This window comes from Sycon ciliatum, chromosome 6 (assembly GCF_964019385.1).
Source record: "Sycon ciliatum chromosome 6, ocSycCili1.1, whole genome shotgun sequence".
In the NCBI taxonomy this organism is placed as follows: Eukaryota; Metazoa; Porifera; class Calcarea; order Leucosolenida; family Sycettidae; genus Sycon; species Sycon ciliatum.
In genome coordinates this window covers 26967689-26989853 of record NC_088648.1, presented here as the reverse complement: position 1 = coordinate 26989853, position 22165 = coordinate 26967689, and the positions used below count along the sequence as shown (strand labels likewise).

The following is a 22165-nucleotide window of genomic DNA, read 5'->3' as shown; positions in this document are numbered from 1 at the left end:
ATGAGACACCACAGACATTAAGATAGCTCGTCGCTCTAGCGCCAGAGTGCTCAAACTGCAAAAAGTAGCTGGCGTTGCATGATGCAGCAGCACTAGAGCAGCCTACTGAGAGTGCTCAACAAGACGAAAGCCGAGGAGCGCAATACCCAATGCTGTAGACAGCAAGCTCTGAATATTTATAATTTTGACTTCAATATCAGTGATTCACCAAACTCTGATCGCCAATTTTTTAAACAAGTTGTCATATGTAGTAGGAGTATAGTAGTAGTAGTATTTATTTTATTTACCATCGGATGCCTCAACAGTGATACACACAACTCTTAAGAGGGCCGATAACGGGGTAAGTGGAAAGGAAAAGAAAAGAAAAATAGAAAAAAATTGGAATCCAGACATCAAGCAGTAGAAGTTTAGGAATTTAGTTTCAGCTACTTCAGAGTACTGTGTTGCCGGAAATTTTCGGACGAAAATATTTTCGGACCATTAAAGCCGAGTTTTGACCTTTTGTACGGATTCTATTTTCGTATAGTGGTGCATGCTAAAATAATGAACGTGTTTGCAGGCGGTATGTATGCATAGACCACTTTCACGACGTGCACGTGATCTGACGCCCACGGCGCAGCGTAAGGCAAAAGATCGGTTTTTTTTGTGGTGTATGCACATCATTTTGTATTGAGAACAATTGCTGTCGTTGACATTTCCTTTCTCTCTCCGACATGGCATCCCTCGAGGAGCTTGTCGAGGCAGTGCAGTCTCAACAGGATGATGTCGAAAAGTGGAGGAAACGCTTAGAGTCAGCAAACGTGCCTGTGCTGAAGGAGCTGTGCAGACATTTCAAAATTGTCCACAGCAATAAAAGGAAGACTGAGCTGGTGGAGACCGTTGCTGGACTTGCTGAGACGTCTTCTGCAGCCTCAGCGCCGCCACATGTTGCGCCAGAAGTGTCCGCGAAAACAGTGGAGATCGCGGCAGAATTGGAAGCCTTGCCAACGTATGATTCTGTCTCGTGTTGGGTACACGATTTCCTTGTTGATAATTTTAGTTACGAGGACATACACACGTACCTCGTGGAAGTGAGGTACAAATCCTCGTCTGACCGTCAGTGCAGCAACTTCAAGTCACTGAAAGGCTATAGCTATTTCACCAGTGGGTGGGTTTCCAATGTTTGGATGTGCTGCCCTGATTCCGTGAAGCCCTAGTACATCTATGCTAGAGGGCATGTGCACCAGTCCTATCCGTCAGGGGAGAAATCGGCCTACCCAGTTTTTATTACTATGTCGCCTCAAGGGGCTGTGTATAGTGCCAGATGCAAGTGTGCTGCTGGACTGGGGGAGAGCTGCAGTCATGTCGCCGCGCTCCTGTTCTACCTCCTTGACTGTAAGGAGAAAGGTGCCACAACGATACAGGCAGACGCAACATGCACTGGATGCTTGATGTCGGGGCATCATCCTCCACTCCAGCTATCAGTACCTCCTGTCCCATTGGCGGACGCTGTGTTTGTGGCCACTGCCTATGGCAAGGAATCCCGCAAGGTCTGTGGAGGTTCTATGTCCACCTTTGAACCGAGAGCTGCTCAAGACCTTGCTGTGGACGACCATTGTGTCCAGGAATTACTGGATACATTTGCATCAAAGCTGCCAACATCTGGCTTGTTCCAATTCTGGAACCACCCATCTTTGGCCAAGAAGGATGCTATGCACACTTTCGACAAGCAGGCTAAGCAGTTGGTTATGTCACGACACCCTAGGACAGATCATTTCAGTGATGACGTGGATGAGGAAGTTGGTGTGGCGATGTGCACTGATCTTGCTAATGACAGCTCCATTGATAGCAGCCTGGCCTCCTATATCGAGAGTGTCACGAAGAAGCAGTCAAGATCGCCACTTTGGCGTGACATTCGGGTTGGCCGCATCACTTCCTCTATTTTTCATGTTGTCGTAAACCGTAGGGAGACTACATCACCAGACAGCTTGGTGAAGACGATCATGGGTTACTGCAAGATGCCAAAGACAACGGCTATTCAATGGGGTATAATGCATGAAGCGAAGGCCGTGGAGGACTACTTGCGACTTGTGAATTTTGTTTTTGAGTCAGATATTGCTGTACGTCACATGCCATCTGCTGTTACACTTCATCAAGAGTACTCCTTCATCGGTGAGAAGAGTACTCCTTCATCGGTGCTTCTTCCCATGGGCTGTACGATCCTGCTCCGTCCGATCTCTCCCCCATTTTGCAATGACCAGAAACATTCTCCACCATCTTACATAGCGCATCATTTATATTTTATCCGGGCCTATGATACCCTAAATTTGGTTCGCTTTTTTATACCATGTTTGTAGTCCAAGTATCAACCTCTACACTGTATCCCTATACGGATTGGTGGCCACTTGTTTATCAGACAATGGTTCAACTCTTGCTGTGGTTGTGATAATTCTCACCTTTACCTATCAAAATATTGCAAGCATTTCACACCCCTCTCTCATGCAGACAGTATTCACACTTCCTTCCTACTTGACACTTCGGTTCTTCTCATATTCTCATTGGTGTTCTCTCTATCACTTTGTGCTATAAAACAAGGCGCTTCTCAGTTTAAAGGGTGTGTTATTTCCAAGCTACTAATGCAATCTATTACATTGGTAGTAGAGGATGGTTTCTGTCCTGGAGCTCTGTGCCTTCGCGTTGGCATTCATCTCAGGATGTGCGGTCACTTGGAAGATAGCAAGTCGTCTCCACCGAGCTGCGCGGCAACCCAAGGAGAGGACTCCAGAAAGAAGGCTTCGCCATCGGGATCCTCCTCCGCACACTGGCAAGCCGGTGGAATTCAAGAAGTGGCTTCTCATCGAATTCCCCGCGGAAAGCAGCAGTACTTAGGTAGGGTTACGATGAGCGGACCTGGGAGCCTGCAACCTACTTGATGGATGAATCCGGATCACCAATCTTGCCGTTCAGGCAGTATCTTCGGAACTAAATTGAATGGGAGGGTAGTAGTGTTATAGTTCTCACTTTTACCTATCAATGTATTCCATGCATTTCACACCCTCATGCAGACAGTACTCACACTTCCTTCCTACTTGAGACTTCGGTTCTTCTCACATTCTCATTGGTTTACTCTCTATCACCTTGTGCTATAGAACAAGGCGCTTCTCAGTTGAGAGGGTGTGATATTTCCAAGCTACTAATGCAATCTATTACAGTGGTGGTGGTGGTGGTGGTGGTGCGTGAGTATGTGATTGTGAGCCCTTTAGTATGTGTGTGTCTGCGTACTTGGCTTGCATGCGTGTGTGTGCGTTGGTGTGTGCTTGTGTCAGCAAATGCTGGTTCTAATTTTCAACTATAACCTTCGCGTCATCGAAATAGTCACAGTTCGACTAGTGACCTGTCACTTATTACTAACAACTCCATAAGCTAAGTCATACAAAACGTATTACACAATATGATAGTCTGAAGGCTAGAGTAACGTTCCAGGACAGTTGGACTGAGAGTTTTCACGCAGAGATGAAGGCCACGTCGTCGCTGATGTCAATGGACGCAAAATATCGTTCCTAATTTTTCAGGAAGGTTGTAAGTTGGTCGCTCCTCATCTCAAACGCTTTGACTTTCTCCACAGGACAAGGAGCTGGTATGCTTGTCGTCAGCCAGCTCTGGATGATTTCTACTTCACCACCTACGAAGTAAGAATACACGATCGTTGAGAGGTCGTTTGATTACAGTCGGCGGAATCAACTCGATCTTGAAGTGAATTTTTTTAGCCGTGGCACGCCCATTTATTTTAGCTGTGTGGTCACAACTCATGCAGGTAATTGTACTATCACGTCCAGTGCGCACTCTTTTTCCGCATCACTGGTTTGCACCTGCGCGTGCATCACTTGTACTACACGTAGAGTCTACAAAGATCTTGTAGGTACAATCGTGTACTGAGTGTCTCAGCCAGAACGACACATTTTATCGCTCTTGCATGCATTTAGTTTGCTGACCCCTCGATGTTTCTCCAAGCGCTGTCCTTCTCACCCCAGCTAAGGTACAGTGATGAGGATTTGAGTGAAACGCTATAAGTACGAGAAATGGGCAGGTTGCAACGCCTGACTGATCTCAGCGAGTCGAAAGTACCATCGCAGCGACACCAGCAAAGAAATTGCGTCTAGTTTAAAAATGTCAGCTTCCAATAACTTCCGAAAATTGAACTTTGCCGTCACCCTATACTGATGACTACCGCATATATCCGATTTCTTATCTGTGGTACGAGTGCTAATGAGTATATACCCCGTTTCATATCAAAAATCAAACTGCGACAAATTTCAATGACTCCGAGGAAGTATATTTTGTGTCTTTCAGTCTTCCTGTTAGCTTGCTTGCTTACTTGTATGTGTCTGTGTTTTTGATAATAATGTGTTTGTCTTTTTCTATTGACTTTTTGATTTTCTATAGGTCAACGTGACTTCTAGGGTTCAGTACAACACTATGTGGCGTGTTATCCCACTCGTTGTTCTTAGTGCAACATGGATGTCTGTTCCGGCATTTGCAGGTAAGAAAGGGATTAAATTGCCGTTTTAAACAACAGTGATATATACCTATAATTGGAAGAAAAAAAGATTTCGGAGCGTAACTGGATGATGACGAGACTAATAAGACAATTGGACAAAACCGTCTTACTGCAACTGGACGACGCAAAGCAACAGATGACCTAATTTGGGAGGCTCAAGTTTATGTAATAAAGTTTGGTTGTTTGTTGCTTTCATTTTCATTTCATTTCGACTTTATTTGAAGGATTCTCCAAAAGTAAATGGATACATATCCGGGGAGTTTCCTGGAAGGGTGGATGAGACGAAAGGCAAGTGAAAAGGGAGAAGGGAAAATAGTACTTAGCAGAAACACTGCTCAGGGAAAACAACAGGTAAAACCACCAGGGAGAAACAGAATACATGACGAGAGCTAGATACGAAAATCAGGAATTCCAGTGGTGGAGAATTTGAACGTTAAAATAATGGTCCATCAGGAAAAACCGAAACTTAGCAGAAGATCGCTCCCTGCGTAGGCTCTCAGGAAGCTTGTTCCAGACAACTGATAAACCGAAAAGAGGAGATTTATAGAAATGAGTTCCAGAACGAGGCAAAACGATAGAGGAAGGGTGGCGGTAGCTGCTGGAGATGGTGAAAATAAACTGGCTCAGTAGTGCTGGAACTTGGTAGAATACATGATGAAAATAAACTAGAGAGAGAATTTGACGACGCCATTGGAGCGATTCCCATTCACACAGATGATTCAAAACATTCTTGGATGTTATCCAAGAGGGAAGCTGTCGGGTCTTACGCATTAGGTAGGATCGGGCAGCTGTAGCTTGTAGTCGATCCAATGTGCAGGATTGCGTAGACGACATGGCGAACAGCCAAACAGGGACAGCATACTCCAGTAAGGGTCTCACGTAACATCTATACAGTAAATTGATGGTTGATGCGGGGAGACAACGGGTCATGTGGCATAATAGAAATACTCTACTGCGATACTTACAAGTGATTTCAGTAATATGGTCAGAGAAACTAAGGTTCGGGGAAAGGGTAATACCAAGGTGACAGAGCCTGTCAGCCGTCGTAACCTCAGTGTCATTCATTTTGAAGGGGGTGGGCAGGGAGTCACAGCATGTTTCCGAAAGGACACATGAACACACTTGCTGGTGTTAAATTTCATGGCAGTGGTTCTTGACCATTTGAGGCAATATCAGCTTGAAAGCTGGCACGGTGAGTAGGCACTGACGTTTTAGGCGGGGAAACAAGGATTAAATTGGAGTCGTCAGCAAAAAGAGAGAGAGTACTGGCCACAGGGGCATCAGGAAAAGAGTTTATGCATAGATTAAAGAGGAGGGGGCCGAGATGAGACCCCTGAGGCACCCCAGCTGTGATGGGCAACGGATCAGATCGACTTTTCCCAACTCGGACACAGATATTACGGTCACTGATGAAGTCTTTAATCCAATCGCAAGCGTTTGACAAGCACCACCCGGAAACCGACTCCAGGATCAAGTTGTGGCTGACCCTGTCGAATGCCTTGGAGAAATCCAGGAAAAGCTGATCGCAAGGTTATTTCATGTCAACAGCGCACGAAAGCGTGGTTGTAAGCTGAACAAGTTGGTCGACTGTTGACTTTGTTCTGCAGAATCCGAATTGGTTTTCACTAATAAGCTTATGTTTCTCAACAAACGAATAGAACTGGCGACTGACAATTGACTCATACACCATAGCGATTCCATTTACCAGAGAGATGGGGCGGTAGTTGCTCGGTTCGGCTGGGCAGCCTTTACCTTTAAAGATGGGTACCACAATGGCAGATTTGCATTCGCGAGGCTGTGCTTTGGCGAGTAAACAGCGGTTGAAGAGGACTGCGAGGGATTTGGAAGTAGCTTCAGCAGTTTCTTTGAGAATTCGGTTACACAACTTACCAGCAGTAGAGCGATATGTGGACAGTCTAAGTAAACTATCGAATACGGATTGGGCAGAGAAGGGCTGAATGGAAAATTTCTCGGTGGAAGTCGGTAGCAAGATGGCAGAGTGCAGATCAGGCTGTGACAAGGGAGCCTGGCTGTAACTGGCAAACTTCCTAGCGAGGAGGGCGGCCTTGTCTGCACTGCTAGTCACTGGCTTGATCTGGTTGTCTTCCTGGAGGTCGGGATAGCAGAGGTCGGGCGATTAATGTTGCAAAGGAGTTTCGCTTTTCGCCACCATGAGTAGTACTCACGGTGGTTTTGCAGGTCTCTGGCCATCTTTTCGTGGAAGTGGCGCTTGGCTTTGCGAATTGCAGAGTTAAGGGTGCATTCATACTACGGGATAGAGAAGCAGTATAGGGAACGTCGGCGTGACAGTTTTGCAATGGCACGTATGCATAATTTTCGCGCGGATTTTTGCTGCGGGGCATCTTCTGCATCTGCTGCAGGCCAGTGCAATGCAGGTGCAGAGAGCTAGAGCTAGAGGTAGAGAGTAGTCAGTAATGCTGTTGCAGATTTTGTTTCTCGTCCCTTGCTGTTGTCTGGCTGTACTTGTAGTGTTGAGCAGCCTAGGCTAGATAATAGTTATGTCCTTCCCACTGGTGGAAGTTGTCTCAAGCAGTCTCGTCTTGTCGCCGTTTGCCGTTTTCTTCTAAAAAAAGTTTAAAAAAAATAAAATGCCTGGGCATTGCCATTGCATTGTTCCTGGTTGCTCCAACAGGAAGAATACTTGTAAGTTCGGACTGTTTCCTTCCAACCCTGATGATGGAAAAGTAGTATACCAGAAGCAGAGGCTTTGTGGATCGACTGCGGATAGGATAGGTTGCGGCGGAAGTGATCCAGCTTGCAAAAACTTGTCGTTTCATCGCCTCCCTCCTGACACTGACAAACAAAGAGAATGTCGCCGTCAGTGGCTGGCAAAAATCCCAAGAACCAATGTACCTCTTTCAGCCAACTCCTATGTCTGTGCCGTCCATTTCGCTGGAGGACGTCGCTCCAGTGCTGACGAAGCTCCAACTGTATTCGTTTCCCGTGCTGTCGTGAAGGAAAGGCAAACTAGGACAGCTCTTGGATTGGTGGCGCCTGTCAGTCAGGAAGTTTTAGAGCCTGAGACTGAGGATTGTGAGAGTGATGTTCAAAGTGCTAATATGACAGTTGAGCACGACTATGGGAAAGTGCTGATGGACAAACGTGTGGAAGATCTGGAGAAAGAAGTTAAACGCCTTACCTGCAAACTAGACAACTGCACGTATGATCTGGCGCAGACGAAGACGCTACTGGAGAAATGCCAGTTGAGTTACGGCACAATGCGGCAGGATCCTGCTAAACTCTTGTTTTACACTGGTTTGACAGTGGCTGGCTACGATGCTTTACTCAACCTGATGATGGATAACATGGGTGGGATGAGCTATAAGTGGGATGTGGATGAGGATTTCCTTGGCAAAGATCAGCGCGGTCGGCCACGCACACTGTCCATGGAGAACGAGCTTCTCCTCACTGTTATCAAGCTGCGACACAATTTTCCAGAGTCCGACCTTGGCAATCGCTTTGGAATAACGCAGTCATCAGTATCTCGTATCTTTGCCGCAGTTCTGAAGTGCATGTACTTCACTTTCCAGGAGTTGGACATTTGCCCATGTAGGGAGCTGGTTGATCGGTTCATGCCCTCTGAGTTCCGGAAGAAGTTCCCCCGTACAAGGGTTGTTATCGACGCAACGGAATTTCCCATTGACAAGCCCGCTAACCCCAAGGTTCAGGCTACGACTTGGTCCAACTATAAGAACAAGAATACTCTCAAACTGCTCGTCGGCGTGACCCCAAATGGCTCCATTTCATTTCTATCATCTCTATGGGGTGGCCGTATTTCCGACAAGGAGATTACCAAGCGCAGTGGCATTCTTGATAAGCTGGAGAAAGGGGATGCCATAATGGCTGACCGGGGATTTGACATTGCGTCCCTACTTCCTGATGGTGTCGAGCTGAATATTCCCCCGTTCTTGGGAACACGGGATCAACTTGAACCTGAGGAAGTCGTTGCTACAAGACGGATTGCGACGTTGCGCATCCATGTCGAACGTGCCATCGAGCGCATCAAGAACTACACAATCACGCACTTCATTCCGTCGTCTCTCATGTCTCTGGCCGAGCCTATCATCACTGTGTGCGCTTTCCTCACACTTTTCATGGAGCCGCTAGTTCCGCCGCCGGTTCAGGAGCAGGACCAACTCACCAGCAGCGTAACTCCACCACCTGCGCCCAGTTGTGTTCCAACATCATCGTCTAGCACCGACGGAACAGCTCAGCCATCGGTGGATGACACTGACCGCCATGGATCTGCAGATGTCCAAGAAGTGATGCTCACGCAAACGGCTGTGTCGTCCTCCACAACAGTAGTTCAAGAAGGCAAGACGAGTGAAGAGAAACCACCGGAACCTGATGCCAGCATCTCACATAGTGTCAGTGCTAGTGCTACCAATGTCGAAAATGTGTGTTTCTCCTGTGGCGTGGGAGATCAGCGAGTCCTCAGGGTATGTAAAGGTTGCCATCGCCGCTACCACCATATGTGTCAAAACGATGACGATGAGACTGGACATTTCTGTAACAGGTGCTTCGCCTCCGGTGGATAACTGACTGTTTTTCAGCATGTCAGATTTCATTTTCTTTGTGTGTATGTGTGTATGTATGTAAGTATGTGTGTGTGCCCGTGTGCACATGTGCATGCACTCTGTGTGTGGGTGTGCATTCGCTGTTGGTCATGCTCAACAGTAAAAAAAAAAAGTATGAAGTGTTAACTCATTATTGGTACGTGAAAACCCAGTGCAGCACCGTGTACCGTGTATCTATCATTCTTTTTTTTCTTCTTTTTTTTCATCGTTCCTACAGTAAATTTTATTACCCATTCCGGACTGGGGTTACATGGCTGCTAATTATCTTAGTTTATTTCACCTGTTGAATATTCAGCCAATATTGGATATTGGTAAGTGACCCAGTTTTGGAGCAATGTGTGAAATGGGTACCCTTTTGCGTTGACGGTATTATTGATAGCTGTGTAGTATTTTGTCCTGTAAAGAATGACTTGGAGCCAGACATACTTCACATTCGTTCTGTGTTGTGAAGGTAGTGAAATAGCCAGTACACATACCAACATTGAACTGAGCTTGGCATGTGGAAAATAGTGACTATATTCCGGCAAGCTTCCAAGTGATGGAGAACAAAGAAATGACCACCGTGATGCCAAGAAAAAAGACCAAAGTGATAAACTGTACACCATAGTGACGTGCATAACAGAATGTGTCTACCGGTATATCTGGACATAAGTATACCCTCACTACTAAGCGCATATGCATATATCGGGATATAAGCACACTCTTGCTTCTGGTAAGAGAATGTATTTGTACCCACACCACTTACAACCATGAACATTCCTACAGCATTGCGCTACATCCACACGTTGCCCAATAGCACACACTTACATGTACATGTACAGGCGCACACAAAGAAGAGAAAACGAACCTATTTCTTTGTGTGGACAGAAGGGTCCAATGACCTATGATAACAACTTGTGGACAGAAGGGTTCAACCGCCTATAAATTAAAAACACGGAAAAAAGAACTGAAGCATTGCAGGGCCCAACGACCTATGATAACAACTTGTGGACAGAAGGGTCCAACCGCCTATAAAATAAAAACATGGAAAAAAAGAAGTGAAGCACTGCAGGGTTCAATGATCTATGATAACAACTTGTGGACAGAAGGGTCTAACCACCTATAAATTATAAACATGGAAAAAAAAGAACTCAGGCAGTATAACTGCAACTGGGCCGAATCATTCAGTATGGCACTTGCTCACAGCATCATGACATGGCAGCTTTCGGCAATACATGCTGAAAATAGAAAGCTGTCAGTGTGGCAAGGTTGCAACGAATAAGCTCATCATCCCTTGCGATACGATCAATCTTTGTCCCACCAGTGCGTGACCATACAATGAAATCACAAGAAGATAAAACAGTGACAAAGAGCTGCATTTGCACTTGGTAATAGTATGCATGCTTGCGCTTCAATGTGTAGTGTGAGCCATCATACTGCAAACAAAAGTTCTTAACTGACCTCACAGCTTCGTCAAACGACATGTTGCGTGCGGAATACGGACACTTGATCTCTAGAACCACTTGTGTCTTGCCATCATCTGCAATACCGTCTGGACTAGCTCCAAACCAAGGCTCCTCCGGATTGACGATCAGGCCACACTTCGACACGTGCACGACGTCGCCAGACTTCCCGCGTTCCTCTACATAGGCCTCCCTGGCCACATCCTCATTCGCGATTCCCCAATCCGTTGCAGCTGATGAGAAGAACGGCCGGTCCGTGATGGCACTAACAAGCCTCGCGGGATCAGTCGAACTTCTTCGGCGAGCAACAGTCTTTGCTATAGAAGCTGTGATCCGCAACTTGCGTTGCCTCATCCAGAGGTCACTTCCATGCTGATCCGATGTTCTGACATGAAGTTCGTGTGCCTGCTCAGGTGTTACAACTACATTGTCTTGGTACCAATGCCATTGCTTGTCGTTGTCATCCATCCACTCAGTGTCTGATGGAACAGGCGTGGTGTCATCAATGGCGTCAGCATCCATCCACTCACAATCGGATGGAAGAGGGGTGGCATCATCGTCGGTCACAGTGGTGTCACAGTTCCCATCTAAGAACACATCACAGTCGCAGGTCGTTGACAGATCGTCTGGAAGATCGGATTCCTCAGCATAGACTGCAACGTCATTACGTAATTCCAGCCACGGTGCCTGTTGGTCCCTCTGCCGTTGCCACCTCCTCTCGCGGTCGATATCCGTCATAGCAGTGCTGCCACAGACCAAAGAAAGCCCAAACAGAGGTGCACTGCCGTGGAATGACTGATATGCCAATTCGCTAACACTGTCCCGTACAAGACCACGCTTGCTTGATGATCGAGGGTCTTGTAGCTCCGCTGCTGTGTGCTTTCGCTTCCGCTTAGCCTGGTCGGACTTAGGCGCAGGTCTCAAGCCGTCCATCTCCTTCACCGTCATCGGCTCACTTTTCTTGTTGCTGGGTTGATTCCAAGTCTGAAGGACATCAGTGCATGTTGGACTGTCAATGTAGCCACACCTTGTGAAATGCTCCAGGGCATACATGAGAGCTGCCAAGTGCTTACAGCTGGTTTGGGGGCCTTTACCAGCAGGACACGAGCAATCAGCAAAGCTAATCTCAGCTACGTTGCCACTGTCACCTATTCTCACGCACATCCTCAGCTTGTAGTCGCTCCTTGACTTCATTTCAGGCATGCAGCGTGCTCTGTAACAGACGACGTTGTTCAACTTGTGCAGCTCAATGTTCTGCACATATCCACTGGTGAAAAGACGACGAGACTTCTGGTCAGTTGAAGCAATAGCTTTAAAGTTTCTGTTGGTTCCATCTCCGCACGGTGTCTCCGTTTGAACAAAATACGCTATCAAGTGAGACTGGGTGAAAGCAGCGGATTGCGATCGACCTGACACCAACGATTTCCAGCCAGACACAGGAAATGCCAGTGGTTCTGGGGAATCCAGGGACGAGCTCGATGGACTTCCTGATGTGAGTGCAGTGCCGCCTTCCGGAACATGGCTCTCCAATCTGCAACACGAACATAGTAGGCAAGACACGCATCGATGTTGAAAACCAAAAGAGTTCCTCACAGCATTACAACAAGAAATACTTCGAACTTACCTCGTCAGTAAATCTTGCTTTTTCCCCGACTTCTTCAACCCCAGCCGCTCACACTCAGCCTTCAAAAGATTCACAGTCCACTTCGAGTAGTCGACAGCATCAGCAGATGAAGCCATCACCGAAATCTCTAAGAAACTCCGGGCCACTTCCTCCCACAAAAGAAACTACTTCAACATGAGAATACTTTTCACTTTTTTTCAAACACTTTTCAAAAGATGCCCCGCAGCCGGATTTGGACGCGCCGCCGCCATGTTTTATGCATACGTGCCATTGGCCCTCAGCAGTAGGAGCAGTTCAGTTTTCCCAACCCCTTTGGTAGAGTTTGGAAACCTGTTTTTTTGTCGGAAACGGACCAGTGCAGCACCAATACTACTGTTAGATACCTCCTCCCGTGCCTTTTCTAGCTGGCCTGCATGCACTCGTGCACTCATCTTTTGTCTCCTTTTGTTCCGTTGGCCTGGGTAGCTACTTGCGCGCCCATAATTGCCATAGCTACCCAGGCCCTTTATCTTGCCGTTCAGACTTGATCTCTCTCTCTCTTTTCTCACTCTTCAATAATCACCATGTAGTCGTTTCGTTCGTCTTGGTCTCTTGTCTCGTCGTCTATAATAAATGTCGTTCCACCAACCTACCTGTTCTTATTTATTCTTCTTTTACTAGGGAATTCCCAACAGGCGTCAGCGCCTTTTTACAGGGAACCCTGGGTATAATTTGATGGATGAGCGAAAACCTGTTCCCGTTGTAATGTCTGGATAATGTGTCGTCAGTCGTCCTTTCTCGTATTCTACATTGGCGCCCGATTATTGATCGACCCACGACCCTGAGATTATCCCATGCCCAGTCGTCCTCAATCGCCATTCGTCTCGTCTTTGTCAACCTCGTCTCGTCCATGTCCATCTCGTCTCGAACCGCTTCTCGTCTATGTCAACCTCGTCTCTTCTATGTCAACCTCGTCTCGTCCAAGTCATGCAGGTATGCTACTTTCTTTATTTCTCTCTTTCTTTTTCATCCGTCCTTCGTCGTAAAATTTATTTTCGGTTTATTATTATTTTGTGATTTTTGTAGTGTGTGTGTGTGCGCGGGTGTCCTTTATTAATATTAGGGGTCCGATCATGGTGAGCCACGCTCTTTTATTTATGTCGTATATTAAAGTGTAACTAGGCTGTATTAGCCCAGCAAAATACTATTCATCAGAATATAATTCAAGTCCCTCGTCGAACTCCAATAATCATTTTTGTGCCATGTTTTTGAAGGGGTGTTTGGGCCCGTTGGTATTATAATTTTTTTATTTTTATTTTTTTCACTCAACTCATGACCAATTGGCACGCAAAGGGCGAGAGAGGGTGATAGTCAACCATGGCAAGAAAAGAAAGGAATATAGAAAAAGAGAAGAAAGAAGGATAGACAAGAATCCAGCAAGGAGATCCTATCGTACTACATTATGCGATCGGAGTGCATTTTTAAAGCTGGAAAGACATTTTGATGTCTTAACATGCTGGGGAAGTTGCAGCCAAAGGCTGTAGGACAAAAACAGAGGAGAGTTGGTAAATGCGGCTGAATTAGCACGGGGAAGTGAGAGACTATTACGAGTGGACTGGGACAGAAAAAACCAATTGAATACGGAGAGATGAATAGGAATTTTACCTTGGCGAATTCTGTGGATCAAAACGTTATTGGCCATGTACACACTCTAAGTAGTACAGGAACGTTGACCGTTGTAATGATCTGTAGTGCGTTTTTAGTACACACTTTTGTGAGGTCCGTGCGTTGTGTGTGTGTGTGTTTTTGTCGTTTTTTTTTCTTCTCTTCTTCCTCGGTCATTGTTTCTCTCTATTTTTCTCATCGTCTTATTATTTCCCGCGAGGTTGCGGCTATTTTTTCACTCAGGGGAGGTATGTTATGTACCTCCTCCCGTACCTTTTCTAGCTGGCCTGCATGCACTGGCGTACTCACCTTTTGTCTCCTTTTGTTCCGTTGGCCTGGGTAGCTACTTGCGCGCCCATAATTGCCATAGCTACCCAGGCCCTTTACCTTGCCATTCAGACTTGCTCTCTTTCTCTTTACTCACTCTTCAATAAACACTATGTAGTCGTTTCGTTCGTCTTGGTCTTTCGTCCCGTCTCTAATAAATGTCGTTCCACCAACCTACCTGTTACCGTTGTAATGTCTGGATAATGACTGTGTCGTCAGTTGTCCTTTCTCGTATTCAACACTACCACTAAAACGTCCAGACCACTGCACAAAGTACAAGGAATTGTGATCTTGGTCATTATCCCCACTCGAGTACCATTCAATTGGTACTCAAAATGTTTTGCAACAGATTGACGTGACAATGTATCGCAGTAGAGTCTTTTGAATGGCGATTATCCGAACAAACACATATCCGGTATGCCAATTTCCGTTGTCTCTTGAAGGGACGGAAATGGGCTTTTGGTCATGTTCGCCAATCGAAGCACCATTGAAGGGGTGCACAAGATATATTCTGCAACAGTGAGAGTGACAATGTATGACAATAGAGTCATTTTGAGGAACTACAGTGTGTCTACATCCTGGGGAACTGATGAAGAGACTACGAAATGATGGCAACATGAGAGAGTGTGCATGTCTTAGGTGGATGCGTGACTACCCCCTTATCTAAACCTTCTCCACATCTGAACCCGTAGATTATTGGCACTCTACTGTGTTGTGGTGTTATTGAAATATTACCTGTGAGTTCGGTTCTTGGACATTAACAAGTCAATAACGTTCAACAGAGCTGGCACAAATACCCACTGGAGCACATGGAGAAATGGACTCGGATGGAGAGCCAAGGATAAATTTATAGAAAAGAATGTTACTCAATGATGCAGACAGCCAGATTGTTTCGGCCAAGGAGGCCTCATCAGTGCAACTCCGAGCTTAAAATAGGATTGAACTGTCAGCCATGGCTACGAGAACCACAGACATTAGGACAGCTCGTAGCGGGCAAAACATAAAGCCAACCAGCGCAAGTGCGTCCTATTGTTAGTGCTCTACAAGATCGAAATATAAACGAATGTTAGCATTGGTATCGCAGGAGCTGATTGCTTAGTAACTGGTGGTGTTAGTGGACATATTATTGCCTTACTTGTAGTTCCTGAAAGGGCTAAGTGTGTGCATGTGTGTATGCCTGTGTTTATGTGTGCGCGTGTGTTTGTGTGCATATGTCGAATCCACTGTTTTCAACCAGCCACATGTCCTCCAACACCAAACCTCTCGAACGGATATTATACTACCAGTATTAAAAGTTTTACAAATGGTGGCACAGCTACTGCTAATTGTTTTCCAGGATACCAGAGAAATAGATCATATGTGATTACGTGTGGTAGTAATGGCACTTGGCCTAGTGGTGCTTCTCTTCCAACTTGTACATGTAAGTCGAACCAACTGGACATGATCCAATACATTCTTTTCATGTAGAAAGTGCACAAATGCGCCACTTTACTTCATTCCCTTATCTGCTATTCATTCGTTATCTCCCTCAACTGAGGAGAATTTAAAATGAGCGAAACAGAGGTCTGGACTCTGGGGGCTATGAAACATCTACCCAAGAACGAACTTCTTCGCTATTGAGAGGTGTTGTGAATGTGGGCAAGCTGTTTCGGCCATAAAGGCCTCATCAGTACAGCTACGAGCTAAATAGGCCGAGCTACCAGCCATGCTGCAAATGAGACACCACAGACATTAAGATAGCTCGTCGCTCTAGCGCCAGAGTGCTCAAACTGCAAAAAGTAGCTGGCGTTGCATGATGCAGCAGCACTAGAGCAGCCTACTGAGAGTGCTCAACAAGACGAAAGCCGAGGAGCGCAATACCCAATGCTGTAGACAGCAAGCTCTGAATATTTATAATTTTGACTTCAATATCAGTGATTCACCAAACTCTGATCGCCAATTTTTTAAACAAGTTGTCATATGTAGTAGGAGTATAGTAGTAGTAGTATTTATTTTATTTACCATCGGATGCCTCAACAGTGATACACACAACTCTTAAGAGGGCCGATAACGGGGTAAGTGGAAAGGAAAAGAAAAGAAAAATAGAAAAAAATTGGAATCCAGACATCAAGCAGTAGAAGTTTAGGAATTTAGTTTCAGCTACTTCAGAGTACTGTGTTGCCGGAAATTTTCGGACGAAAATATTTTCGGACCATTAAAGCCGAGTTTTGACCTTTTGTACGGATTCTATTTTCGTATAGTGGTGCATGCTAAAATAATGAACGTGTTTGCAGGCGGTATGTATGCATAGACCACTTTCACGACGTGCACGTGATCTGACGCCCACGGCGCAGCGTAAGGCAAAAGATCGGTTTTTTTTGTGGTGTATGCACATCATTTTGTATTGAGAACAATTGCTGTCGTTGACATTTCCTTTCTCTCTCCGACATGGCATCCCTCGAGGAGCTTGTCGAGGCAGTGCAGTCTCAACAGGATGATGTCGAAAAGTGGAGGAAACGCTTAGAGTCAGCAAACGTGCCTGTGCTGAAGGAGCTGTGCAGACATTTCAAAATTGTCCACAGCAATAAAAGGAAGACTGAGCTGGTGGAGACCGTTGCTGGACTTGCTGAGACGTCTTCTGCAGCCTCAGCGCCGCCACATGTTGCGCCAGAAGCGTCCGCGAAAACAGTGGAGATCGCGGCAGAATTGGAAGCCTTGCCAACGTATGATTCTGTCTCGTGTTGGGTACACGATTTCCTTGTTGATAATTTTAGTTACGAGGACATACACACGTACCTCGTGGAAGTGAGGTACAAATCCTCGTCTGACCGTCAGTGCAGCAACTTCAAGTCACTGAAAGGCTATAGCTATTTCACCAGTGGGTGGGTTTCCAATGTTTGGATGTGCTGCCCTGATTCCGTGAAGCCCTAGTACATCTATGCTAGAGGGCATGTGCACCAGTCCTATCCGTCAGGGGAGAAATCGGCCTACCCAGTTTTTATTACTATGTCGCCTCAAGGGGCTGTGTATAGTGCCAGATGCAAGTGTGCTGCTGGACTGGGGGAGAGCTGCAGTCATGTCGCCGCGCTCCTGTTCTACCTCCTTGACTGTAAGGAGAAAGGTGCCACAACGATACAGGCAGACGCAACATGCACTGGATGCTTGATGTCGGGGCATCATCCTCCACTCCAGCTATCAGTACCTCCTGTCCCATTGGCGGACGCTGTGTTTGTGGCCACTGCCTATGGCAAGGAATCCCGCAAGGTCTGTGGAGGTTCTATGTCCACCTTTGAACCGAGAGCTGCTCAAGACCTTGCTGTGGACGACCATTGTGTCCAGGAATTACTGGATACATTTGCATCAAAGCTGCCAACATCTGGCTTGTTCCAATTCTGGAACCACCCATCTTTGGCCAAGAAGGATGCTATGCACACTTTCGACAAGCAGGCTAAGCAGTTGGTTATGTCACGACACCCTAGGACAGATCATTTCAGTGATGACGTGGATGAGGAAGTTGGTGTGGCGATGTGCACTGATCTTGCTAATGACAGCTCCATTGATAGCAGCCTGGCCTCCTATATCGAGAGTGTCACGAAGAAGCAGTCAAGATCGCCACTTTGGCGTGACATTCGGGTTGGCCGCATCACTTCCTCTATTTTTCATGTTGTCGTAAACCGTAGGGAGACTACATCACCAGACAGCTTGGTGAAGACGATCATGGGTTACTGCAAGATGCCAAAGACAACGGCTATTCAATGGGGTATAATGCATGAAGCGAAGGCCGTGGAGGACTACTTGCGACTTGTGAATTTTGTTTTTGAGTCAGATATTGCTGTACGTCACATGCCATCTGCTGTTACACTTCATCAAGAGTACTCCTTCATCGGTGAGAAGAGTACTCCTTCATCGGTGCTTCTTCCCATGGGCTGCTGTACGATCCTGCTCCGTCCGATCTGCATGGCCTAATTGAGGTGAAATGTCCCTTTCAATCGATGGCGTGTCCGTTAACAAGATGTCTCCTGCGGCCAACCAGTTTGGGCATAAGTTTCGCTTGACTACAAGCGACGGAGGCAAGTTGCTATTGCGAAGAACTCACTAGTTCTGCACGCGGGTGCAGGGAGGATTGGCCGTGATGGACAAGGAGTGGGCAGACTTTGTCATGCGGACCGACGCGCCTTATCCCACCAATCTTCACATTGAGAGGATATTTCGTGACAGTGTACTGTGGAATGATACTTTGCTACCGAAGTTGAAAGCATTCTACATAACATCAGCCATATCTTACCAGAGATCCACTCCAGAAAGCTGTTCACTGAACATCAGAAGTCAACAGCTTCTGCAATGCCTTCGCTGGTTATGCCTATCGCTGTGCCGTCACCTTCTGGAGTGTCATAAGTTGCTGCAGTGCCGTCACCTGCTGCAGTGCCGTCACTTGCTGCAGTGTCGTCAATTGCTGCAGTGCCGTCACCTGCTGCAGCGTCGGCACCTACAGCACCATTGCCTGTTGCGGGTCGGTCACCTGCTTTGTCTCAGAAATTGGCACCTCGTGCTGCCGTGCCATCACCTGCTGCAGTGTCGTCAGTTGCTGCAGTGTCGTCACCTGCTGCAATGTCGTCACTTTCAGCACCATTGCCTGTTGCGGGTCGGTCACCTGCTTTGTCTCAGAAGTTGGCACCTCCTATTGCATGTTGCTCTCAAACGTGTGCGTTTCCTGGGCTTAAACCAAAGGCATGTCGTGACAGCCACTGCGCACATTATTTTCATCATTATATGGACAACGGATGATATGGGGAACTACTGTATGCATTGCTTTGTCGATAGTGATACTGATAATCTGTGGGAAGATCTTAGACTGGTTGAACAGTGTTGGTACCGACTCTTGTGAAACCTGCGACGCCCGTATCACTCCTTTTATCCTTTTTCCATTATTGTTTTGCTGTTTCCCACACGAGAACATACTCTTCTTGTTATAGTTTAAATCATTCTTTAATTCTGTTGAACAGTTTCGGCACCTGATGCTGTGCCGCGGTGCCAACCTGCTATGTCCATGCTTATTCCTCATGTCATTAGAGTTCTTTTTGTTTCACGGAGAAGGCGAAGAGTCCGAACGTGCCGGGTTTAATAAAAAAGAAAGAATAAAATTTGAGGTGAGTGTCTGTTATCCGGCACCCTCAACCTCAGGACTGGACAGTGTAGGCCCGTAGCAGCACCATTTTGGTTGGTCCGACAAGATCCGACTTCGATCCATATTCCTCATGTCATTAGAGTTCTTTTTGTTTCACGGAGAAGGCGGAGAGCCCGAACGTGCCGGGTTTAATAAAAAAGGAAGAATAAAATTTGAGGTGAGTGTCTGTTATCTGGCACCCTTAAAGGAGAAGTGCATAGATATTTCAAGTAGGGCTCAGATGAAAGACAATTTCATATCGGTTCCGATGGTATATCTCTCGCCTCCGTACGATATTGAAAACTTGCCATATCGCCGATTTTCTGATTGCGTTTCCATGGCGACTACAGGTGATGACGCACATTCTGCTTAGCTCCGTGAGAGAAAAGGTCGATCACTTCAGAATTGTGTCATTTTCAGTTGTCTTATTGTATTCACGAAGTGAAATATGTGCTGTGTTCAGTGCTGTTAGCGCCGTGAACTGTTTATTAGTAGTCCTCTCCGTTGTGTACTGGGACGTGACACCGACAGGAGAAAGCTGGAGGGCGGAGACGCTAGCTGGCAAGCGAAGATCGTGACGAACCAAGTGCTGACATCTTGGTTGGGACAAATCAAACGTTCATCATTTACCTCAACCAAGGACATTGTCGTTTGCTCTTTCCATTTCCTGACGATGGATGCGCTGCCTGCTGGAGACTCTCTTAACTCTCATTACATGTTCTGAAGCCACGTGAGACGACGGGTAACGGTAATTAGCGAACGAAACAATGTCGTGCGTTTTGATATTTGGCTGAATCGTGACCATGCAGATTGACATAGTGCGAGAAAAGGAAGAAGGATGTTCAGCATGAGTCAGGAAAAAGGGCGGTATGTTGTGTCCGTCCAAATAGAACTTGTTCAAGCCTATGGAAGCATAGCAACAGTATCTAAATGCATGTCGTAAAAGAACCAAAATGGACCTTTGGAGGAGGAAAAAGGATATTGCAATGGAAAATCTTTGGTACAAACTCAGTAGGGGCGAAAGGGGTGATCCGGGTAACCCGGGTACCCGTCTGTTTAGCTGCTGATCCGTTAGCAAACGAGTACCCGATAGTCGTGTAGGATTGTAGGGTACAGTACTAGAAGCTTGCTTGTACAGTTGTACTGTTCGGTGCACAGTTTTGAGTGTTTTTCCTCGTTCAATCCTGCTACATATCACGGTATCCATTGTAGCTACGACAATTTCGACTGTTAGCAAGTAGCGCAAAGATTGTGCACACTGTGCTTGTCGCGGTGTAGTGTACTTGTATGACTTCGCATATCCTCCTGGCGTGAAATCCGGAAGGCTACTATAGCAATTGTTGCCCGAAAATCGCTCTCCTATCAGAATGCCTGCAAAAGACATGTTGTGCTTACAATCCCAAGCAAATGCAATGTTTTGGGAAAAAGTATGGCGCATAAAGGGTACCCGATAACCCGCCCGTTAAACCAGATACCCGTTTGTTACCTTAAAGGGTAACCGTTTCACCCCTTTCTAGATAACGTTTGTACTTTGTACTTTGTACTACAAAGTACAAAGTACAAACGTTATCTAGAAATGTACGGATCAAGTCAGAGGTGCCGGATTGGAGGCATTTGTAGCAGCGCGTTTGGTGGCTTTGAACAAAAACCCCGGTGTACGTCCCATTGCTGTTGGCGAAGTGTATCGCAGGATCATCGCCAAGGCTATTCTCACACGTGTCTCTTCCGACATTGCTGCTGCTGTTATGCCGCATCAACTATGTGTTGGCATTCCCTCGGCTTGTGAGGCTGCCACTATCTCGGTGCAGTCTCAATATTCCAGTGTGGAGACTGAGGCAATTCTCCTCATTGATGCGCCCAACGCATTTAATGCAATTAACGCAAAGCTGCTCTACATAACATCAGCCACCTATGTCCTTCACTGGCCAACTTTATTGCCAATACGTATGGTGCACCCATTCCGCTATTTCTGTCTGGCGGCGGCATGATTTTGTCTCGGGAGGGCACGTGCCAGGGATCACCTAGACAATGGCGAAGTTTACGTTAGCAATGACACCTATGATTCGTGACCTTCAGCAACAACACACGGATACTCAGCAGTGCTGGTATGCGAGCGACGGCGAAGCAGGTGGTCGGCTGTTGGCAGTTCATGCGTTTTGGCGTGAAACCACCTCCCTTGGTCCACAGTATGGATACAATTCAAATGCTGCTAAGACTAAGTTACTAGTCAAGCATGGATTGGAGGAGGAAACAAGTATCTTGTTTGCTGACACACCAATTGATATACAGTGTGATGGTGTCCGTTATCTGGGTGGCGCAATTGGCATGCAGGAGTACATCACAGGAAGTCTGTGCCGTCATGTAGCATTGTGGAGTAAGGAGGTACGCGAATTGGCATCGTTTGCCAGGACGCAACCATATGCGGCTTACAGTGCTTTTACGAGAGGCCTGCGTGGGAAGTGGCATTATCATGTGCGATCCCACAAAGCCCCAGAATCTGCGTCTTTTAATGAACTGGATAGTGTCATTGGAAGAGACCTGGTTCCGGACCTCACTGGTCGTCCCAGCCTGTCGGATACTGAACGCAAACTCTTGGCACTGCGTGTCAGGTTCGGTGGCCTCGCCCTCCCAAGTATTACCCAGGACGCCAGTTAACAGCGAAGAGTGAGTCTGAGGGTAACACGGCCCATTGTGGACATAATAGAGTGCACGGGCTCAGGCAGGGGCTCTCAGCAAGGGTGAGCAGAAGTTGCGTGCGTCTGCATATCGTCAGTTGCAGGTGGACATGTCCTCAGGGTTGTGCAATAAGCAGAAGCTGCTGGTGGAATGTTCTGCTCAACCTGGGGTTTC

At 46.7% G+C, this 22165-nt stretch overlaps 1 protein-coding gene and 1 long non-coding RNA gene across 2 annotated transcripts in view; both read left to right on the top strand.

Annotated features, from left to right (window-relative positions):
* The window catches only part of LOC135819827 (sushi, von Willebrand factor type A, EGF and pentraxin domain-containing protein 1-like), a 219165-nt gene that overhangs the window by 94901 nt on the left and 102099 nt on the right, over positions 1–22165 (top strand). The window lies entirely within an intron of this gene.
* LOC135818925 (uncharacterized) lies at positions 3957–15586 on the top strand. Its single transcript, XR_010553822.1, has 3 exons — positions 3957–4015; positions 4423–4519; positions 15410–15586. It is a non-coding gene; the product is annotated as an uncharacterized LOC135818925 (long non-coding RNA).